The 22,325-nt window shown below is 59.1% G+C and overlaps 1 non-coding gene across 1 annotated transcript; it reads right to left on the bottom strand.

Annotated features, from left to right (window-relative positions):
- Nucleotides 1–8,569: 8,569 nt before the first annotated feature.
- TRNAY-AUA (transfer RNA tyrosine (anticodon AUA)) lies at nucleotides 8,570–8,662 on the bottom strand. Its single transcript is given in 2 exon segments — nucleotides 8,570–8,605; nucleotides 8,625–8,662. It is a non-coding gene; the product is annotated as a tRNA-Tyr (tRNA).
- Nucleotides 8,663–22,325: the final 13,663 nt, after the last annotated feature.

Raw genomic sequence — 22,325 nt, 5'->3', positions numbered from 1 at the left:
CACGCATGAACACACGCACGCATGCACACTCCCTTCTCTCTCACAAGTCAGCTGTGACATGACCTGTTCTGTCCATCTGCCCTTCTTCTTCAGTGCACTTCAGGGATCCCTGGGAGGGAGATTCCGCCTCTTGTTTTTCAGCCGGAAGCGTCAAATCAAATCTGGAAAGGAGAAGACGCCAGGCTGCAGAAAAGGCACCACGCTCCCTTTGCCGCTCGCATTCACAGTCCGTTGCCAGAGAGCTTTGAGAAGGCCTGCCAAGGCCATAGCTTTCCAAAGCAGAGTACGCAACATCCTTGAGAACTCTCATTCTGAGGAACCGGAGAGGCACAGGCCAGACCTCTGCGGCGTGTGCGCACACGAGAGGCCCCACCAGTCTGGGCCAGGGCTTCCCTATCCTAACGCGGAGAAAGTGTACTCCAGGCCTCCTTGCTGCCCCTGGAGACCATCTCGCCTCCCCTCCTCCTATTCACCAAGCAGGAGCTGAGACCTACTCCACAAACGTACTGTGGTAACATGAAGACACTGCCGGGACCCATGCGAAAAGCCACACTTCCTCTTCCTGAAACCACCAGGGGTCTCGTCCCTGGGGCCTGAAACAGAGACAGAGGTACGTGAGAGCGTTCCGGCGACATGACTGCCTTGCTCCTAAAGGCAGCAAATCTTTCTTGTGCTCAGGGCAGATGCTGCCACGGGGACACCCTGAAACAAAGTTTTCTCTCCAAATGCTAGCCCTCAACTAGGAAAGCAGAAGATGCACAGCTCAGAGCTGAGACTGAGGGACCTCACTGCCAGGTGTTTTGCAAGGGCAAGAGTCAAGACAGTCAACGAGGACGCGCCTTCTCTGTTAGTGGAGAAGTCAGGCACAGGAGAAGGCATTCGATTAGCCAGGGTCTCTGCGGGCCGGGTTTTGCCGGTTGGCTTGCTATGAGCCTTCCTGGAAAGAGAACACCTGGCTCGGACCTGGTGTTAGCCTCACAGGCTCTCCAAGGATTTGGGTGGTTGCATCCATAGCATGGAAGAGGAGCGAGAGAGACCCAGCCCTTGCTTTGCCTTTGCCCAGTGGGTAAGAACCGGGAGTGCCACACGAGAGAGCTGGGGAAGGGCATTGGGCTGGGATGAGGAGACAGGCTGGGACAGGGTGACCATCCCAAGCAGAGCGTGAATGCAGGCCTGGGGCAGAAAAGAGCCGTTCATGGCAGTGGGACGCCAGGGACACTGGGAAGGGCTGGTCAGTGCAGACGGCCCAGCACTCAACCATGGCTTTCTGCGAGGGGAAGCGCCACAGATACCTGCCTGCGTCGTAGACTCTTTCCCCAGAAACTGCCTACTTTTGAGCCCGTAAAAGCCTCGCCATTATCATTTCTAGCACAGAGAGTGGGATGCTGGGCCAGCCAGAGCCTTGGCCTAACGCGGGGCAGCTCGTCCTACGTTCGCCTCTGTCGCCCAGACCACTGCGTACGAGAGACGGACGCTAGAGAGAGTTGGCGTGGCTGGAGACCGTGGCTGCCCCGCTGGCCGGGAAGGTCCTGGCAGGCCAACAGAGATCAGTTCAGTCGTCCTTTGACAGGTGTCCAGAAGAAGTAGGCGTAGCACGGGGAAGTGCTCGACTTACCCCGAGCAGAGCTGCTAGCAGCTTTCCAGTGCCATCCACGGTGAGGAGGAAGTCATCGTAAAATCTCATGGTCACTTCCTGGTCTCGTACGGAGAGAATGCCAATGGCCTTGAAGACAAAATCCACGGCCTGTCTTTTTGAGATGGCCCGAAAGAACGCCATCACGGTCTCCTGTATGCAGCACTGCACCGTTGTAAAAGGCATGTGGGCACACACGGATAGATCCTCGTACCTCAGAGGGACGATTCTTACGTCACCTAGACAGCAGCAAAGGAGGAACAAAGTCACCTCTGCAGCAGGGCAGCGGGCTCCAATCACAAGGTGACAACACTTTCTGGCAAGACAGCGCTGCCTCAGAGCAGGCTCTTGAATCCTCTGCTACAGCGCCTAGGAGCGGTTTATGGAGTCCCTTCCGGGAAGAGTCAGAGCAGCCTGCAAACTGAGGTGCTCAGGGGGCAGCAGTGATTTTGCCAGTGCAGGAATAAAAAAGGGAAACTAACCATTTGGTAGGACCACGTTACCGGAGGGCAGGACAAGTAGGGCAGACGGGTGCAGGTCCCATGAGAAAGTGCGTGGTGCCAGGCCATTGTGACTGTGCCCGCAGCCAGTGCCCTCTGGCTAAGCCTATGCCATGTCAGTAGACGCAAGGAAGAAGCAAAGTGCAAGGACGGCACAGCAGCCCACAGGGTTCTTCTACCCCCCCCGCACCCCCACCCCGACCCCCACCCCCACCCCCACCGCCTCGTAGTCAGCAAATGTCTCCGCTTTTGGGGCCAGCGTCCTATCCCTCCCACGCACCCGGCTGAAGGCATATTACCAGGAAAGGACACCCAGGGAGCCTTTCTGAGCAGTTGCTCCTGGCTGGCCTCTGCAGCTTGAACAAGCTGAAGTTGTTCTCAGGCCAGCTGGAGGCATTCAGTCATGTCTTCAGAGCAGTTTGCATGCGCCTCAAGCTCGGCGCAAGGGCAGGCAAAGGTTTTAACGTGTCTTCTTACCAGGAACATCTTCTTGAGCGCACCTGGCCTGGTATTCCTTGGCAACAACCTCCGATATACGGAACATGGGTCTCCGAACAATCGAAAGCTCACCGTTCACGGAGCACTCGTAGTGTTTAAGGACATAGAATATCCCCACTCCTAATACCTTGACACCCTGAGAGCAGCAGCGGGAGAGAAGGAACAAGCATAAGCAGCCTGGAGACGAAAAACGGACCGAGGGCTTGCCCGAGCGTGGGGATGCTGCCCTGGGCCCTGCCCACCCCTAGCATGCAAAGGGCAAGATGGGGCACTAGGGAAAGCACACACTCCAGACCTTTCTTTCCTCTTGCTCCTCTGCTCGCCCCCCAAATCTCTTTGGGAAAGCAACAGCAGAGCCAACATTCCTCCCCTACCTACAGTCGGAGGGGTTTCCAACGGCAGGGACCAACCCTGGAACAGGGGCCAGGCTTTGGTTTTTCCATGCTGGCACTGGAGAAGGGAGAAGGCCCAGAAAGTGCCCAGCACTCTCTTCTGCTTTATCGGGACTTCCGTTGTTACCGCCGGTGCCAGAGAAGCTGCTCTGTGGCACATTTGTCCAGGACAGTGTCCTGCGGGGGTGCTCTTTCTCTTTTCAGGGGAGGGAAGCAACGGCACGCCGTGGCACAGGGGTGTCAGGACAAGGCAAACCGTCAGCGTTTCAGGAGGGGAGGACCGAGCCACAAGACCCACCTTGTTCTCTGCCAAGTGCTCTAGAATGTATTCAGAGACGCTGTCCCAAATGGTAACAATCTCTGGAAAGCAAGGGAAAAATCCAAGTCAGCAAGCGCACAACCATTCAGCACCCTGCTCACCAAGGAGGTGACCGGTGCAGGTGAGACGAAACATACCGCCACCCCAATTCCGAACACGCAAGGCGCTCCACGTGGCGGGAGCTGCAGAGCTGAGCTGCGAGGACACCTCTGCCCACTTCTAAGCGAGGCTCCTGTCCTTTCAGGTGGGCATGCCTGAAAGGCATACCCGCCCGCTAGGGAAACGGGGACTAGCTTTCCACGCCAGTGAGAGGACGGTGCCGTGCCCACAGGAGTCGCCCAGGCTCAGGGCAGCCCCAGGTGTCTCCCCTGCAGGAGTCCCGGCTGCCAAACTCACCGCTGGGCCACCAAGGGACGTGCAGACTGGTCTCTCGTGGCACCCACTAGCCCTGTCCAGCCCTGCCCCACAGAGCCCAGCCTTTCCATAGCTCTTCTCCTAGCTGATATGCTCTACAGCAGTCAGGAAATACCTCCTGCAAGCCTTACCGTAGCGGCTGAGATTCCTGAGCGTTGGGAACACGTCTGGCCACAGGTTCTCCATCTTTGCGCCCCCTCACGCTCAATGAGGCCCTGTAGCAGGAGGGGGAGGAGGAAACTTCTCCTCCTCCTCCTTTGCACTTCCCCAGGCAGGCTCCAGCAGTGTTGCGTGGCCTGCCTTCGCCCTCTCGTTGCGCTGCAAAGCAGCTCCTCCAGAGAAGAGCGGTGGCGAGAGCAGCACCCGAAAGCTGGGCTTGCCCAGGCCTCGCAGGGAAGTGCAGGGAGGGGCCCCGTGGCGGGAGGGGAGCTGTGGCTGTGATGCGGCATGTCCCACTGTGACCCCAGCCCGCGTCACCAAGAGGCTGCCAGGCCTCCCGCGACACCCTCCCCCAGACCCTGCCAGGCTTTGCCCACCTCAGCCAAGGGCAGCTGCGCTGGCTGTTTTGGGGTGCTGCCCCCACCCCACGCCGTGGCGCAGCGAGAGCCATGGCGGGGGCGGGGAGGGGGAGCTCACCAGTGTGGTGGCCCCAGATGGGGACGCTGCGCTGCCATTGCTGGCCGCAGGGGCTGTGCTGAGCTCTGCCCTGAAGGAAGGAAGGAAGGGATAAAGGAAGGAAGGAATAAAGAGGAGCCTCGGCAAAGCAAGGGCTGGTGCTGGTTAGGTATACCACAGCCTCTCTGGGTTCTGGAGTCTGGAGTCTGCCTGGGCTCTGGAGTCTGGCTCCGTCTTCTTTACTCCCCCCATCGCGTATTTAGACACACCGACAAGAGCCCCTCTGGGCCTTTGCGTCTCCCGCCTAAACAATCCCAGCTCTCTCAGCCTCTGCTCGTGTGACGGATGCTTCAATCCCTCAAGCCTCTCGGAGGCCTTTTGCTGGACTCGCTCCGGCATGGCCATGTCTTTCTTGTACTGGGCCCAGCGCTTGTGGTACAGGTCTCTCGCTGGCACCTGCTGGACGGCTGCTTGACCTTCCCTCATCACGACTCTAGGTGGAACTAGAGCTCCAAGCGCCCTGTGCTCAGGAATGGCTGACAGAGCTCGCTGGAGCCTGTTAGAGCTTGCGAGAGGTCACAGCCTCCTTTGGCTCAAACTGCTGCACCTGTGTGCTGCCTCGGTGAGCTGTGCTCTCAGCAACGGCTACTTCCTTTCCCCCCGGGCACTGTCCAAGAGTCCGCCAGGACCGTCTCCAAACCGTGCCAAAGGCCGTGCGAATGCAAAATCGGGTCTGGGAGCGTTAAGCGCCACCCCTTGTGCACCAACATCTCGCTGCACTGAGGAACACCTGTGCCATGGCTGAGTGTGGGGGGCAGGTGGGCTTGTTTCCAGGGCTTCTTTCAAAGTGACCGGAGTTGTCCAGGACGTAACAGAACCAAGGGCTGGCTCAGGCTGTGACTATCAGCAGGGCCTAAGCACTGGTTGTTATTGCAAGTCCCCTGTGGCGTAGCAGCAGGACGCGACACCTGGGTGCTGTCAGGGCCCTGAGGGCCTCAGTGGCCCTGACCAGCAATGCTCCACACACCCTGCCCATGGGCCCAGGAGCCCATTTCAGCTCCTCCCTGGGCCTTCTGGCCCCGTCTGCACCAGGAAGCATGGGAAGGGTCTCTCATTGGCATGTGCAGAGCAAAGCTTCACTGCAGAGTCGCCTGCTCCTGCCTCTGTGGGACTGGGTAGTGCAGGGATCTTAGGACTGAAAGACAAGGCAGCTCCTGCGGCAGGTGAGTCACGTCCCGCAGACCCAGAGACCTTTTCTCTGTCACCCAGCGCCTCCCAGGAGCCCTAAGGAAAGGGTATTCTGCAAGGGGATTTGGCAGAAGACAGGGCTGCCCTGGAGCTGGCTGCACAGGCAAGCCCAGGATGGCTGTTGTTGCAACAGAGGAAACGCCCTGTTCCTCGTGCCTGCTCAGAGCTCCTGTGCGTCTGATAGGGTCCCCTTCCTTCCACGCTGCCCCCCAGGTGAAAGGCCTCGCTTGCTGTGGCAATAGGGTTAGCCCTAACCCTAAGCCTTTCCCTGGCTGGGAATCGAACCCAGGCCGCGGCAGTGAGAGTGCCGAATCCTGACCACTAGACCACCAGGGAGGAGAGGCCCAGCCTGCCTGTGCACCCACCGGTGGGCACCAGCCCTGCCCTGCAGGGGACCAACCCCTCCAACCACAGCCCTCCACAGCCGGTCAGGAAGACAAATTGCCGTGGCAGCCCGAGCCTTCCCAGGCAACTCTGCAGGCATTCCTCCTTCTTTCTGAGAACGAGGCCCTCAACCAGAGCCTCTGGGCAGCAGGCACCCTGCAGCGGGAAGGCCCAGGGAGTGCAAGGTGGCGGTCGGCGGGGAGGCTGGTCACTGCTGGACACAGGTTTGCACCTGGAAAGTCCCTGAGCAGAAAATCACAGCTGGGCACAAATCACAGCAGCCTGAGACAACAAAGCCCGACAGCACGGGCTTCAAACCCACCTCTCCAAGAAACCGGAGCCAAAATCCAGCTCCTTGCACCACTCACCTATACCCACCAGACTGCAACACTCCTGTCCTGGTGCATGGGTTGGGCTGGGGGAAGTCTGGATTGCCTCTCGCCAGGGGACCGATGCCCCTTCCGGCTGTCCTTGCAGCACAGTGCGAAACGTGAGCACGCTCTTGCTGCAGGTGGCAGCCAGCAGTGGGAGCGGGCTGCTTTCCGAGGGCAGGCAAGCAGGCTGCGAGGGACATAGCAAGGCCAGTGAGGCAGGGACCTCCCTGGCAGGGCACAGGCCCTCAGCACCCGAGCAAGAAGGGAGAGCTGGTTGAGTGTCAGGAACGAGGGCCAGGCACAGAGCAGTGGTTGCCAGCCAAGTCCAAAGTGCTGAGACGGGTCTGAGGCCAAGCTCTGGAGCCCGGTCAGCCAGGGAAGGGCAGGGTCAGCGAGGTGCATGGCGGCCAGGGCCGGGCATGGCTGCAACGTAGCTCAGGCGAGGAGCAGCTCCCTTCTGCTGAGCCACCTCCGCCACCCAGCGCAGCACTCCTGCAGCTGCAACCTCTCGCCAGGACCTCTCCCAGCAGCAGGAGCAGAGCAAGTGGGGAAAGGACCGTCGCTCTTTGTGGAGGTGCGCCCACAGGCTCACACTGCACCCCAGGGTGCGTGGTGGAGGGGACACTTGAGCAGAAAGAGCCAGGGCTGGGCACGGAGCAGTTCGTATCCCCTGTGCTATGCACCTGCCTTCCCCCCTACACCACCCTCTGTCCAGCTGGCTACGCGGGGCCGCTCTTTGCAGAGTTGTCCTTTCCTCATCGCCAGCCCCTGGACATGCCCCGTAACTGCCTTCAGTCCAGTTCTTTGCCATCCCCAAGAACTGAGACTTCTGAAAAGGTGAATCTAGAGCGTGAGTTTGCCTCCCCTCTCCCAGGGAGGCACATGAGGGCTTGCGCTGTTCGGGTGCTGCTCTGCAAGGACACAGACTCGCATTTTCTGACTTCTCCCTGCTAGCCTGCCGTCACCTGACAGCTCTGGCTGCTCCGCAGGAGGGCAGAAGGCAGGAGGGCAGGAGGCAGGAGGGACAAATGGCCCGAGGAGGAAAGGCAATCACATGGGCAGCTGTGATCGTATAGTGGTTAGTACTCTGCGTTGTGGCCGAATCCGAGTCACAGCAATGGTTTTGCAAAGCCTGCCGGGTGAAAAGGAGAGTTGGAAAAGACACGGGAGGCACCCGCAAGGGTAGGCCAAGGGGTTTGTTTCCAAAGATGCCATGGCCTAGGAAGCTCTTCTGTGCTCTCTGTTCCAAACATTCAGTGGGCTCGTGCCTAAAATGATTTCCTGGTTTCTAGTGATCGTGCAGTGTCTTCTGCTGGGGGGCTGCCGTGACAGCTACCCCTGCTTCTGGGAAAGCAGTCAAGCTTCTCCGTTCTCCAGGCCAAGCTTGAGAACTGAGAGACTCTGCCTGGAAAGTGCCCAGCTTTTCACCTTTCCTTTCCCTTGCCCTTGCTCTCCGTGTTGCAGTCAGGGCACTCTCAGCTCCACACACAAACTGCCCTGCAGCCCCAGCCCACCCGCAACTGCCATCCCACGCCATAGAGACCCCCAACACAAGTAGCTCTTCCCTGGGAGAAAGAAGTCGCTTTTTTTTTTTCTTCAGGGGGAGCGTGTGACTTTTCTGAGGTTATGCCACCATGCTGGAAGTCTTAAGTCCTGTTCCGGCCAAGCTGTAAGCTGGCTGTGGGAAAGAAACCCTCCCTGGAAAGGCAGAGCTGCCTTTCTCCCTTGCCTGCTGCAGAGTGAGAGGCGCTGTGAGGCAGCAGCTTTTGCCTGCAGCTCCACCGCAGTGCTCGCGTGTAGAGAGCCAGGAGTGCTTCCTCCTGGCCTGGCTGCAGGGGGAAAGGCTGGCTAGGAAGGCTCTGCCACAGTGAGGCTGGGCAGCTGGTGCTGGGAGAGTGTCCGCCTGGAGGGCAAATGCTGAAGAGCAAAGGAAAATGTTAGCATCTGCGCCCTGAGTGGGGTCTGGATCCTCTGCGGAAGAGAAGGGAGGAGAGCCCAGCTCTGCCTCCGGGGCCCCAAACCGAGTGCTATGCGGGCAGAGCCCAGGTCAAGCCTGGAACGGCCCCGAGCGCTTCTGGTGTTCCAAGGTGTCTGTATTGGCAGGTCCCGGGATGTCTGGCTTGAGACAGATGTCGCTGCTAGAAAGCTGCACCGCCCAAGGGAAGAGGAGGCAGTGCATGATCAAAAGCCCATGCTCCAGGTGAGGCTTGAACTCACACCCTCAGCATCCCTCCGCTTAGCACTGCTGTATAGTACTGCGCGCTGGCCCATTGCGCCACTGGAGCACACTTGGAGAGGCGGACTGGAGCCCACGAGCAACCATTGTTGCCTGCGATCACCATGGCTCTTCAGCATTAACCGGGCACCTCAAGTGCTTTCCTCTTTGTCTCGTCCAGCAAGGAGCAGCCATTGCGTGCCAGGCTTGCAACATTCACCAGGGCACGGAGTGCCAGGGCAAAGTGCCCCTCGGCAGGGTTTAGCTGGCTAGAGGCAGGAAAAGGGAGGCCACAGGCGACCCAGGGCTGGGACAGTGAGGTCGCTGCTGTGGCAGCCCTGTGAGGCCATTGAGTGCATCAGAAAGCCCCTGTAGTGAAGACAGCCGGGGGAGGGGGCGAGGGGAGGCAGAAGAAGGACACCCGACTGCCACAGGGACCGTGAGTAAGGGCAGACCCAGAGCAGCCAAAGCCATGCTGGGCCAATGGGAGTGGAGGCTGGAGAGGGGCTAAGGCAGCCAAGAAGGACACGGAGAGCAGCAGCAGGGAACACTGGTCCCAAACCACATCTCGTGGGGGAGCCAACGGGCTTCTGGCTTTGCGCTCTGCTCCCGAGGGCATCTGGGCTCTGGCCTAACCCCTGCCTGGCTGTCAGAGTCCAGTAGTCTCTGCAGCAGCATCTTGTAGCTATTCCACACAGGGAGGGTCAAGAGGGACCTCGCGGAGCTCTCAGAGCGAGACGAGACAGAAGGGTCACCGCACCAGAAAAGCCAGCGGGCAGTCCCCCAAAGCAGCAGAACGTCGCCCTTCCAACTCCCCACTGAAAACCAGTTCTTCTCTTTTAAACTGACAAGCACTTTTCTGGAAATCAGGGTCAGCACCACTTCATGAGTTGCATGGCCAGGGAAAGCTGCCAACTAAGCGCACAGGCAGGGCAAAACAGTACTGGCTGAGTACTCAGCTTCTGGACCTCCTTGGCAATTTGTTGGTCCCTGCAGCAGCAAGGCGGTCCAAAGCCTTTGCCTCTTTACTACGCCGAATGTCTGCCAGTGAAGCAGGTGCTTAGTAAGAGGCAGCACTTGCAGGGAGAGTGCAGTGTTTGGAGCATCAGGCGTTACTGGGACAAGGAAGACGACCGAAGAAGAGGCTTCTCCCAGCAACAGACCGAAAGGACACGGCCATCACCCGCTCCTCTGGGAGGATCCACAAAGCCCCTTCCTGTGTTTGATGAAGGGCAGGGAGATGCTGTGTTCCCGGGTCAGAGGAGGCGCATGGACAGGCTTCAAGGAGCCCAGGATTTGAAAAAGGCTGACAGGGCAGTCAAGCAGCTGTGAGCTGCCTGTAGTTTACAAGAAGCTACTAGGTGCTGCTTTGAAAACCTAATTCAAGAAAGCGCTAAAAAAACCAACCGCAGCCATGCGGCAAGAGAGGAGGAAGGTCTAAATGAGGCACGTCCACCTCCAGGCAGCAGGCAGGAGGTGGGTGGTGGGGACACCGTGCGCCCACCAGGACATGAGCACAGCCCTGGGGGGGCCGCCACAAGGAGCAGCCAAGGGCCGACGGAGGCCCAGGGACAAACATGGCCCATCCCAGGTTTGCCTGGCTGGAGAGCACTGCAGCTGCAGAGAAAAGCCAGGCATCTGCACTCCCAGGTTGCCGCACCGCTCTACCCCACAGCAGCTCCTCCTCTGCCCTTAGCCTTTCCCCATACAATCCGGAGAAGGGCTCCAGCTCCTATAGCACCCCTGGGGCTGTGGGCCCATCAGGTGTACGTGTGTCCTGGCCACCATGCTGTGTGAGGGGTGTGTCCGCTGTGCAGTGTCTCTGTGCGTGTGGAGAGCGTGAGCATGTGTGCGGATGCGTGTGCAGTGTCAGGGATGTGTTGGGCTGGTGCATGTGCACTCTGGCGGTGCAGTCCTGGCTGTGCGTGAGGGTCTTGGGGAGTGAGAGGTGTGAGCTCTGAGCGTGTCCTAGGGAGGGTAATGAAGGAAGAAAGGGGCGCGTGTGTGTGCGCGCGCGCTGTCCTTAGAATGAGTGAGGCAGTGGTTTGCTTGCACACCCGCTCTGTGGCACGCGTGTCTCTATGCTGCGGTCTGTGTACGGGCGTTATTCTGTTACGGCGCTACAAAAACTGTGGAGGAGCACATGGGGGGTTTAACAGCTCTTCTGTTCATCTGTCCTGCAGCACTGTCCTTTGTGAGGCACAGGCTGGTTACTCCAGCCGTGAACAAGTACACGCCACTTTTTTTTTCCTTTGGCCCTTGTAGGTGGATTTCAACATCCCCTTTGCTAAGAGCTCCATGGCCGCAATGGAGACAACGCTGACAGCAGCCGAGGGAGCTCCCACGCTGACAGGCCTCCACTTGGCCCTGGAGCTGCAGTGCCTTGGGATTGGTCGCTCTTCAGGCCCAGGCAGGCTTCCGCAGCTAGCAAGATGGCTCAGGACCACGCTTCCAGACTTTCCAGCAATGTTCACACGTCTTCTGCGCAGCCAGCAAGTCCTGGTATCTCTCCCTTTGATCCCGCAGAGCCATCTGCTGCCCAGTGCTAGGGCATTAAAAAGGAACCGTTTGGTTTTAGGCACAGGGAGAAGGGCACGGAAACGCTGCAGGCCTAGGGCAGGGCGGTTCTTCTGGGGTCTGCTTCTGCTGGCATCTCTATGCTTTCTGGAACGGGACAGGGGCCCTAGTGTCCAAGGCAAGGACATGACAAGGTGCCACGTGCCGGTAATCAGCCTGCGGAGGAGTCAGGCGGGGATGGGACTTTGCACCAAGCCGGCCTCGATCCCCACAGGGCAAGGTGTCCGGGTGTGGAGCCTTGGGGAGACAAGGATGGAGCGTGCGGTTTGAAAAGGGAGAGCCAAAACGCTGGAGGAATCCTTTCATCGTCGGCAGCCACAACTTTCTGGTCCCACAGGGAAAGCCCACCGCTGAGTGCCCAACCCCTGCCCCTGGGCTGGAAGGGTGCCTGCTCCCAGGCCACAGCCTGCAAAGCCTGTTGCTCTCCCACGAGGGGTGCCAGGGAAAGACCGGACCCCCTTCCCCTCCCCTCCCCTTGGGTGCTCCTGGATGTGGAGGGAAGGCCAGTGCAGGGGAAGGGGAAACAGCACCCCCAGCTGGAGAAATTTACCAGAGGAAGTGCTTCTCTTGGGAATTCCGCTGCCGATTCAGCTCTACCCTCTGCTTCCACTCTTCCCGACGCACTTGGTAAGTCTCCAAGAGTTGCAGGGTGTGGCTTGCTCGTACAGAAAGCTGCCTGCAAGAGCAGGGAAAGTTCCCTCTCCCCTTCTGGCTGAGGCCCTCCTGCCTCTCCCCTCGACCAGCCCCTGCACGCACGCTCCCGCTGGTGGTACCCACAGCCTTCAAGTGGCAATGCAGCTTGGGGCTGCCTGGCACCAGGGTCCAGCCCAGGTCATTGCCATGCCAGGAGAAATCAGGGGACGCCATACCCAGCCCCATGGCTCCCAAGATGGGCTTCCTCACACCTCGGACAGGTGCTGCCACTCCAGTTTTCCAGGCCGGGGCTGGGCCTGGCGCGCACTTACTCTTTGCGCAGCCGCGGCAGCCTCTCTGGCTTCCTCTTCTTCTCCTCAGCTCGGGGCAGGAAGGCAGCAGCGCTCTCCTCTTTCCCAAGCCACGGCACTGGTGAGTGTGGCTGAACCTCGGGCAGCGTTTCCTGATGCCGCCAAGCCTGCATTGGGGCCAGAGGACAAATTTGAGGCTGCTTCTGACCTCCCTCAGGCGCTCTCACCTCTCAGCCCTGGAGAAGCCAGCAACTGCGGGGCCTGTGCGTCCTCCCGCACACTTGCTCTGCTCTGGCCTCAGAAACCCCCATGCCAAGCACTGCCGCAGGCAGGGACCCTGGCCGGGATTCACCACCGTTGCTTGCTGGCTCCATTCTCTCTTGCTGACATCGCTCGTGACAGGGTGAATGAGGGCAAGGAATGACCGTTTTTCAGCGCTGCAACCGTGAAATCAAACGCTCCCGTGGGGTTCCACCAGTCAGACCCCAGCACGGAACCACTGAACGGGGTCGGTTGGAGGGGACCTCTGGAGAACTCTCGTCCAAGGCCCCGCTCCAAGCGGGGCCAGTTAGAGCAGGCTGCCCGGGCTGTGTCCACCTGAGGGTTGAATAACTCCAAGGGTAGAAGTCCCACAGCCTCTCTGGGCCCTGTTCCAAACTTTGACCACCCTCATGGTGGAAACACGCCTCCCAACAGCTAGCCGGAATCTGCCTTTTTGCAACTCTACGTCTTGTGCCTCTCACCCTGTCACTGTGCGCCTCTGAGAAGAGCTGGCTAAGTTACCTCTAGCCTTTCCCCCGGGTAGCTGCAGACAGCAAGGAGATGGACCCTTGAGCCTTCTCTTCTATGGGCTGAACAAACACAGTCCTCTCCACCTCTCCCTTGGACACCAGGTTCTCCAGCCCGCTGACCAGCTTGGGAGCCTCCGCTGGATTTGCTCCAGCATTCCAGAGCCTCTCTTGCATGGTCGAGCCCCACCCTGGACCTAGGGCTGGCTCCAGGTGAGGTCTCCCAAGGGCTGAAGAGAGAGGACTCGTGGCGTCCTTCACTCGGCTGGCTACACTCTTGCAAACACAGCCCCGCCTGTGGTTGGCCTTCTTCCCCGCAAGTTCAAGGGAGGGGGCGACCCAGCCATGCCCCCACCACAGCACATTGCTGCTCCTCCCCTTTGGCTTTTTGCAGCAGCTTCTCCCTGCCAGGCATGGGCAGGCAAGCTTGAAAGACCATGGCCACCTGGCCTGCTCTTTGGGGGGCAGCAGTACCACTCGGACTTGGAGACCTCCACGGCTCCGCTCCTCGGCTTACCTGTTCTGCCCTGTTTGGCTGCCTGCAAACAGGAATTGCAGTCCGAGGTCTGGCTTGACGAGGTTCTTGCTGCTTGCTGTCCTCGTCCACCTCAGAGGAGCTCTCCCGAACTGTTTGCAGCAGGCTGAAAACACACAAGCCGGGTGAGGTTATCGGAGTCCCGGATGAGACCGTTCTCCATCTTGTGCTCACAAGCAGCGGCGTGCCAGCCTCTGCAGCACAAGACAGTGCTGCTGGAGCATTTGGTGTATTTGAGCCCTTGTGATCCCGTCAAGAGTGAGGGCCCTACAGGCCCTAAGGAAAGCTCTGGATGCCCAGGTGTGGGCCCTCTCTGGATGGCACGAGGAGAAAACCAGTGCCATTTGCCACGCCCGGAGCCTGCAGAGCCCGCTAGCCGCCTCCTGCTAGGGGCACTAAAGGCCGTGAGGTGGTCAGAAAGACTCTGTTTTGGGGTGAAATGGGAAAAGGGGAGGCTTCTAGTGAATTGAATCCAACCTAAAAACCAGGGAAAACGGACACCGCTCTCTGTTGGTGGGGGAGGATGGTCTGACTTTCACGTTCCTCTGGGAAGTGCTCTCATCTACGCTGCAACCAAATGAGGTCCCTTGAAATGTCTAGCAAAGCAGAACAGCTTTGCTGCAACTTCTCAGCTGCTGCAACACCTCTTGCATCGACATCGGTCGTTGTGACACGAGTTGACAACCTTTCAGAGTTCATACCGACGGCGTGTGCGACGGAAACAACTCCTTCCCAGAATGCCAAAAGCACACGGTCACCGGCATGCTTTGCTCCAAGAGCCTCACCTGGCAGCTGGCTTGTTTGCCCGGGTTTTCCATTCTTTCCCTCCCTTTGAGCTGGCCCCAGATAGCGTGGGCGGAGAAAGCCTTTCTCGAGAAAGGAGGCGCTCAGCAGGAGGACTCCCTGGAAGTAGGAAGGGCGGAGACTCTTCAGCAAGCATCTCTGTGAGCGTTTGAACAAGAAGGACAGGCAGCTGTGCTCCAGCTTTGGATCAAAGAGCCCGATTGCCTCGGAGCTCTGCTCCCGAGCAGGTCTTAGGCCCTTGCTGACACAGAATCCTGTCCAGCTCTTCACTTCTGCAGGGCACCCTTCTGCCCTGGAGTACTGTGGCTGTTCTCCTGCTTTCTCTAGCCCATAGGCTTAAAAAGCGGGGCTTGGCTGGGAGGTGCTGGTGACCTCATGGTACCCTCTCCTTTGGGGCAGCTGCAGGCTGGAGGGCATAGTTCCACACGAGAAGGGGAACAGATTCCTGCACATCTCTAAGGCGCTCACATGCACAGACGTGCTCTTCTGGCGCATCCAGCCCAAAGACATGCTTAGGGAGATGCACAGCACAAGGCCTGCAATTACCAGCCTCCACAAGGAAGCCACGTTTTGGCACAGCTTCGCAGCCTGTCGCCACTCATCTCCACGTGGTCTTCCTCCCCACTTTCCAGCGCGCTGCTTCCCTGGGAAAGGTAGACCCCCTCCGCCACTGGCAGCTCAAGGCAGGATTTTGATCCCGCGCAGAGCGCGGAGGGATCTTCCTAAATTCCTAAATGCTGCTGCACAGACAGACTCCTGCAACTAAGGAGCAGCTTGCAAGACACACCAGGGCATGGAGTCCCAGGGCCAAGTGCCCCTCAGCAGTGGCAGCTGCTGCAGTTGGTGCTGCAGGACTGCCCGGAGAGCCCCTTCCAGGAGGAGTCCCCTGAGATCTGCCGTGATGAGTAAACAGAGGCACAAGAGAAGCAGCCTACTCCGCCGGGCATCGCCTTTTCAGCTTGGCTCCAGCCCCGTGCTGCGGAGGCCAAAAGGAAAACAAACACACCTCTCTCACCAGTCAGCTGTGACATTACCTTTTCCCTCAGTCTGCTTGTTACGCGCTCTGTCCTTTGCCTCCCGGCCTTTGGCGGCCTTCCGAGACCCTCTGGAGGAAGAGGCTGGTCTCACAGGCGACATCTCAGTCTCCGTCCTGGAAACAAGAAAGGCACCAGAGAGAAGCTTGACACCAGAGGCTCGCAGAAACCTGCGACAGGCTTGCCGTCAATCTAGGAAGACCAAGTCATGCAAAGACTTGTTGGCCGCCCTTCAGATGTCACACTGACAGAGTGTACGGAAGAAGCAACCCCTTCGAAGAACTCCAAGAGCACAAGGGCACCCTCAGCCCTTTTCTCCAAGAGCCTCACCTGGCCGACGACTTGCTTCCTTTGCTCTTCCGCCCCTTCTGCTTTTTACGGCCGGCGCCAGATAACGCGGGTGGCACAGGCCTTTCTTGAGAGAGGAGGCACGCAACGGGAGCACTCCCTGGAAGTAGGAAAGGAGAAGGCTCTTCAGCAAGCGTCTTTGTGAGCACTTGGGACAGGCAGATGTGCTCCAGCATCGGATCAAACAGGCTGATCCCCTTGGAGCCACGCTCTCCAAGAGGTCTTGCTCCCTAGGACGTCCTTGGCACACGCTAGCAGCCTGTTGACAGTCATCTCCAGGCAATCTTTCTCCCCACATTCACGTGCCCGGGATCCGTCAGAGAGGTAGACCCCCCCTCCCTTCCCCTCCAGCATAGACACCTCGCCGCCAAACGTCCTAAAGTGAAAGAGGAGCTTGCGCTATCCACCAGGGCGCAGCGCCCCGGGGCAAAACTGCCCTTCAGCGGCACCAGCTGCATTTGTTGCTGTTGGGCCACCCTGAGACCTCCTGCCATCCAGAGTCACTTGAGATTTGCTGCGAGGGGTAAATAGAGGCACAAAGAGGCAGTCTACTCTCCCAGGCACCGCATCTTGACCAGGGCTCCAACCACCTACTGCTGAGGACAAAGGGAACACACGCATGAACACACGCACGCATGCACACTCCCTTCTCTCTCACAAGTCAGCTGTGACATGACCTGTTCTGTCCATCTGCCCTTCTTCTTCAGTGCACTTCAGGGATCCCTGGGAGGGAGATTCCGCCTCTTGTTTTTCAGCCGGAAGCGTCAAATCAAATCTGGAAAGGAGAAGACGCCAGGCTGCAGAAAAGGCACCACGCTCCCTTTGCCGCTCGCATTCACAGTCCGTTGCCAGAGAGCTTTGAGAAGGCCTGCCAAGGCCATAGCTTTCCAAAGCAGAGTACGCAACATCCTTGAGAACTCTCATTCTGAGGAACCGGAGAGGCACAGGCCAGACCTCTGCGGCGTGTGCGCACACGAGAGGCCCCACCAGTCTGGGCCAGGGCTTCCCTATCCTAACGCGGAGAAAGTGTACTCCAGGCCTCCTTGCTGCCCCTGGAGACCATCTCGCCTCCCCTCCTCCTATTCACCAAGCAGGAGCTGAGACCTACTCCACAAACGTACTGTGGTAACATGAAGACACTGCCGGGACCCATGCGAAAAGCCACACTTCCTCTTCCTGAAACCACCAGGGGTCTCGTCCCTGGGGCCTGAAACAGAGACAGAGGTACGTGAGAGCGTTCCGGCGACATGACTGCCTTGCTCCTAAAGGCAGCAAATCTTTCTTGTGCTCAGGGCAGATGCTGCCACGGGGACACCCTGAAACAAAGTTTTCTCTCCAAATGCTAGCCCTCAACTAGGAAAGCAGAAGATGCACAGCTCAGAGCTGAGACTGAGGGACCTCACTGCCAGGTGTTTTGCAAGGGCAAGAGTCAAGACAGTCAACGAGGACGCGCCTTCTCTGTTAGTGGAGAAGTCAGGCACAGGAGAAGGCATTCGATTAGCCAGGGTCTCTGCGGGCCGGGTTTTGCCGGTTGGCTTGCTATGAGCCTTCCTGGAAAGAGAACACCTGGCTCGGACCTGGTGTTAGCCTCACAGGCTCTCCAAGGATTTGGGTGGTTGCATCCATAGCATGGAAGAGGAGCGAGAGAGACCCAGCCCTTGCTTTGCCTTTGCCCAGTGGGTAAGAACCGGGAGTGCCACACGAGAGAGCTGGGGAAGGGCATTGGGCTGGGATGAGGAGACAGGCTGGGACAGGGTGACCATCCCAAGCAGAGCGTGAATGCAGGCCTGGGGCAGAAAAGAGCCGTTCATGGCAGTGGGACGCCAGGGACACTGGGAAGGGCTGGTCAGTGCAGACGGCCCAGCACTCAACCATGGCTTTCTGCGAGGGGAAGCGCCACAGATACCTGCCTGCGTCGTAGACTCTTTCCCCAGAAACTGCCTACTTTTGAGCCCGTAAAAGCCTCGCCATTATCATTTCTAGCACAGAGAGTGGGATGCTGGGCCAGCCAGAGCCTTGGCCTAACGCGGGGCAGCTCGTCCTACGTTCGCCTCTGTCGCCCAGACCACTGCGTACGAGAGACGGACGCTAGAGAGAGTTGGCGTGGCTGGAGACCGTGGCTGCCCCGCTGGCCGGGAAGGTCCTGGCAGGCCAACAGAGATCAGTTCAGTCGTCCTTTGACAGGTGTCCAGAAGAAGTAGGCGTAGCACGGGGAAGTGCTCGACTTACCCCGAGCAGAGCTGCTAGCAGCTTTCCAGTGCCATCCACGGTGAGGAGGAAGTCATCGTAAAATCTCATGGTCACTTCCTGGTCTCGTACGGAGAGAATGCCAATGGCCTTGAAGACAAAGTCCACGGCCTGTCTTTTTGAGATGGCCCGAAAGAACGCCATCACGGTCTCCTGTATGCAGCACTGCACCGTTGTAAAAGGCATGTGGGCACACACGGATAGATCCTCGTACCTCAGAGGGACGATTCTTACGTCACCTAGACAGCAGCAAAGGAGGAACAAAGTCACCTCTGCAGCAGGGCAGCGGGCTCCAATCACAAGGTGACAACACTTTCTGGCAAGACAGCGCTGCCTCAGAGCAGGCTCTTGAATCCTCTGCTACAGCGCCTAGGAGCGGTTTATGGAGTCCCTTCCGGGAAGAGTCAGAGCAGCCTGCAAACTGAGGTGCTCAGGGGGCAGCAGTGATTTTGCCAGTGCAGGAATAAAAAAGGGAAACTAACCATTTGGTAGGACCACGTTACCGGAGGGCAGGACAAGTAGGGCAGACGGGTGCAGGTCCCATGAGAAAGTGCGTGGTGCCAGGCCATTGTGACTGTGCCCGCAGCCAGTGCCCTCTGGCTAAGCCTATGCCATGTCAGTAGACGCAAGGAAGAAGCAAAGTGCAAGGACGGCACAGCAGCCCACAGGGTTCTTCTACCCCCCCCGCACCCCCACCCCGACCCCCACCCCCACCCCCACCGCCTCGTAGTCAGCAAATGTCTCCGCTTTTGGGGCCAGCGTCCTATCCCTCCCACGCACCCGGCTGAAGGCATATTACCAGGAAAGGACACCCAGGGAGCCTTTCTGAGCAGTTGCTCCTGGCTGGCCTCTGCAGCTTGAACAAGCTGAAGTTGTTCTCAGGCCAGCTGGAGGCATTCAGTCATGTCTTCAGAGCAGTTTGCATGCGCCTCAAGCTCGGCGCAAGGGCAGGCAAAGGTTTTAACGTGTCTTCTTACCAGGAACATCTTCTTGAGCGCACCTGGCCTGGTATTCCTTGGCAACAACCTCCGATATACGGAACATGGGTCTCCGAACAATCGAAAGCTCACCGTTCACGGAGCACTCGTAGTGTTTAAGGACATAGAATATCCCCACTCCTAATACCTTGACACCCTGAGAGCAGCAGCGGGAGAGAAGGAACAAGCATAAGCAGCCTGGAGACGAAAAACGGACCGAGGGCTTGCCCGAGCGTGGGGGATGCTGCCCTGGGCCCTGCCCACCCCTAGCATGCAAAGGGCAAGATGGGGCACTAGGGAAAGCACACACTCCAGACCTTTCTTCCCTCTTGCTCCTCTGCTCGCCCCCCAAATCTCTTTGGGAAAGCAACAGCAGAGCCAACATTCCTCCCCTACCTACAGTCGGAGGGGTTTCCAACGGCAGGGACCAACCCTGGAACAGGGGCCAGGCTTTGGTTTTTCCATGCTGGCACTGGAGAAGGGAGAAGGCCCAGAAAGTGCCCAGCACTCTCTTCTGCTTTATCGGGACTTCCGTTGTTACCGCCGGTGCCAGAGAAGCTGCTCTGTGGCACATTTGTCCAGGACAGTGTCCTGCGGGGGTGCTCTTTCTCTTTTCAGGGGAGGGAAGCAACGGCACGCCGTGGCACAGGGGTGTCAGGACAAGGCAAACCGTCAGCGTTTCAGGAGGGGAGGACCGAGCCACAAGACCCACCTTGTTCTCTGCCAAGTGCTCTAGAATGTATTCAGAGACGCTGTCCCAAATGGTAACAATCTCTGGAAAGCAAGGGAAAAATCCAAGTCAGCAAGCGCACAACCATTCAGCACCCTGCTCACCAAGGAGGTGACCGGTGCAGGTGAGACGAAACATACCGCCACCCCAATTCCGAACACGCAAGGCGCTCCACGTGGCGGGAGCTGCAGAGCTGAGCTGCGAGGACACCTCTGCCCACTTCTAAGCGAGGCTCCTGTCCTTTCAGGTGGGCATGCCTGAAAGGCATACCCGCCCGCTAGGGAAACGGGGACTAGCTTTCCACGCCAGTGAGAGGACGGTGCCGTGCCCACAGGAGTCGCCCAGGCTCAGGGCAGCCCCAGGTGTCTCCCCTGCAGGAGTCCCGGCTGCCAAACTCACCGCTGGGCCACCAAGGGACGTGCAGACTGGTCTCTCGTGGCACCCACTAGCCCTGTCCAGCCCTGCCCCACAGAGCCCAGCCTTTCCATAGCTCTTCTCCTAGCTGATATGCTCTACAGCAGTCAGGAAATACCTCCTGCAAGCCTTACCGTAGCGGCTGAGATTCCTGAGCGTTGGGAACACGTCTGGCCACAGGTTCTCCATCTTTGCGCCCCCTCACGCTCAATGAGGCCCTGTAGCAGGAGAGTGAGGAGGAAACTTCTCCTCCTCCTCCTTTGCACTTCCCCAGGCAGGCTCCAGCAGTGTTGCGTGGCCTGCCTTCGCCCTCTCGTTGCGCTGCAAAGCAGCTCCTCCAGAGAAGAGCGGTGGCGAGAGCAGCACCCGAAAGCTGGGCTTGCCCAGGCCTCGCAGGGAAGTGCAGGGAGGGGCCCCGTGGCGGGAGGGGAGCTGTGGCTGTGATGCGGCATGTCCCACTGTGACCCCAGCCCGCGTCACCAAGAGGCTGCCAGGCCTCCCGCGACACCCTCCCCCAGACCCTGCCAGGCTTTGCCCACCTCAGCCAAGGGCAGCTGCGCTGGCTGTTTTGGGGTGCTGCCCCCACCCCACGCCGTGGCGCAGCGAGAGCCATGGCGGGGGCGGGGAGGGGGAGCTCACCAGTGTGGTGGCCCCAGATGGGGACGCTGCGCTGCCATTGCTGGCCGCAGGGGCTGTGCTGAGCTCTGCCCTGAAGGAAGGAAGGAAGGGATAAAGGAAGGAAGGAATAAAGAGGAGCCTCGGCAAAGCAAGGGCTGGTGCTGGTTAGGTATACCACAGCCTCTCTGGGTTCTGGAGTCTGGAGTCTGCCTGGGCTCTGGAGTCTGGCTCCGTCTTCTTTACTCCCCCCATCGCGTATTTAGACACACCGACAAGAGCCCCTCTGGGCCTTTGCGTCTCCCGCCTAAACAATCCCAGCTCTCTCAGCCTCTGCTCGTGTGACGGATGCTTCAATCCCTCAAGCCTCTCGGAGGCCTTTTGCTGGACTCGCTCCGGCATGGCCATGTCTTTCTTGTACTGGGCCCAGCGCTTGTGGTACAGGTCTCTCGCTGGCACCTGCTGGACGGCTGCTTGACCTTCCCTCATCACGACTCTAGGTGGAACTAGAGCTCCAAGCGCCCTGTGCTCAGGAATGGCTGACAGAGCTCGCTGGAGCCTGTTAGAGCTTGCGAGAGGTCACAGCCTCCTTTGGCTCAAACTGCTGCACCTGTGTGCTGCCTCGGTGAGCTGTGCTCTCAGCAACGGCTACTTCCTTTCCCCCCGGGCACTGTCCAAGAGTCCGCCAGGACCGTCTCCAAACCGTGCCAAAGGCCGTGCGAATGCAAAATCGGGTCTGGGAGCGTTAAGCGCCACCCCTTGTGCACCAACATCTCGCTGCACTGAGGAACACCTGTGCCATGGCTGAGTGTGGGGGGCAGGTGGGCTTGTTTCCAGGGCTTCTTTCAAAGTGACCGGAGTTGTCCAGGACGTAACAGAACCAAGGGCTGGCTCAGGCTGTGACTATCAGCAGGGCCTAAGCACTGGTTGTTATTGCGAGTCCCCTGTGGCGTAGCAGCAGGACGCGACACCTGGGTGCTGTCAGGGCCCTGAGGGCCTCAGTGGCCCTGACCAGCAATGCTCCACACACCCTGCCCATGGGCCCAGGAGCCCATTTCAGCTCCTCCCTGGGCCTTCTGGCCCCGTCTGCACCAGGAAGCATGGGAAGGGTCTCTCATTGGCATGTGCAGAGCAAAGCTTCACTGCAGAGTCGCCTGCTCCTGCCTCTGTGGGACTGGGTAGTGCAGGGATCTTAGGACTGAAAGACAAGGCAGCTCCTGCGGCAGGTGAGTCACGTCCCGCAGACCCAGAGACCTTTTCTCTGTCACCCAGCGCCTCCCAGGAGCCCTAAGGAAAGGGTATTCTGCAAGGGGATTTGGCAGAAGACAGGGCTGCCCTGGAGCTGGCTGCACAGGCAAGCCCAGGATGGCTGTTGTTGCAACAGAGGAAACGCCCTGTTCCTCGTGCCTGCTCAGAGCTCCTGTGCGTCTGATAGGGTCCCCTTCCTTCCACGCTGCCCCCCAGGTGAAAGGCCTCGCTTGCTGTGGCAATAGGGTTAGCCCTAACCCTAAGCCTTTCCCTGGCTGGGAATCGAACCCAGGCCGCGGCAGTGAGAGTGCCGAATCCTGACCACTAGACCACCAGGGAGGAGAGGCCCAGCCTGCCTGTGCACCCACCGGTGGGCACCAGCCCTGCCCTGCAGGGGACCAACCCCTCCAACCACAGCCCTCCACAGCCGGTCAGGAAGACAAATTGCCGTGGCAGCCCGAGCCTTCCCAGG

The sequence above is a fragment of the Struthio camelus genome, chromosome 10 (genome assembly GCF_040807025.1).
Source record: "Struthio camelus isolate bStrCam1 chromosome 10, bStrCam1.hap1, whole genome shotgun sequence".
In the NCBI taxonomy this organism is placed as follows: Eukaryota; Metazoa; Chordata; class Aves; order Struthioniformes; family Struthionidae; genus Struthio; species Struthio camelus.
Note: the sequence above shows the minus strand (reverse complement) of the source record. Positions and strands in the feature narration are given on the sequence as shown.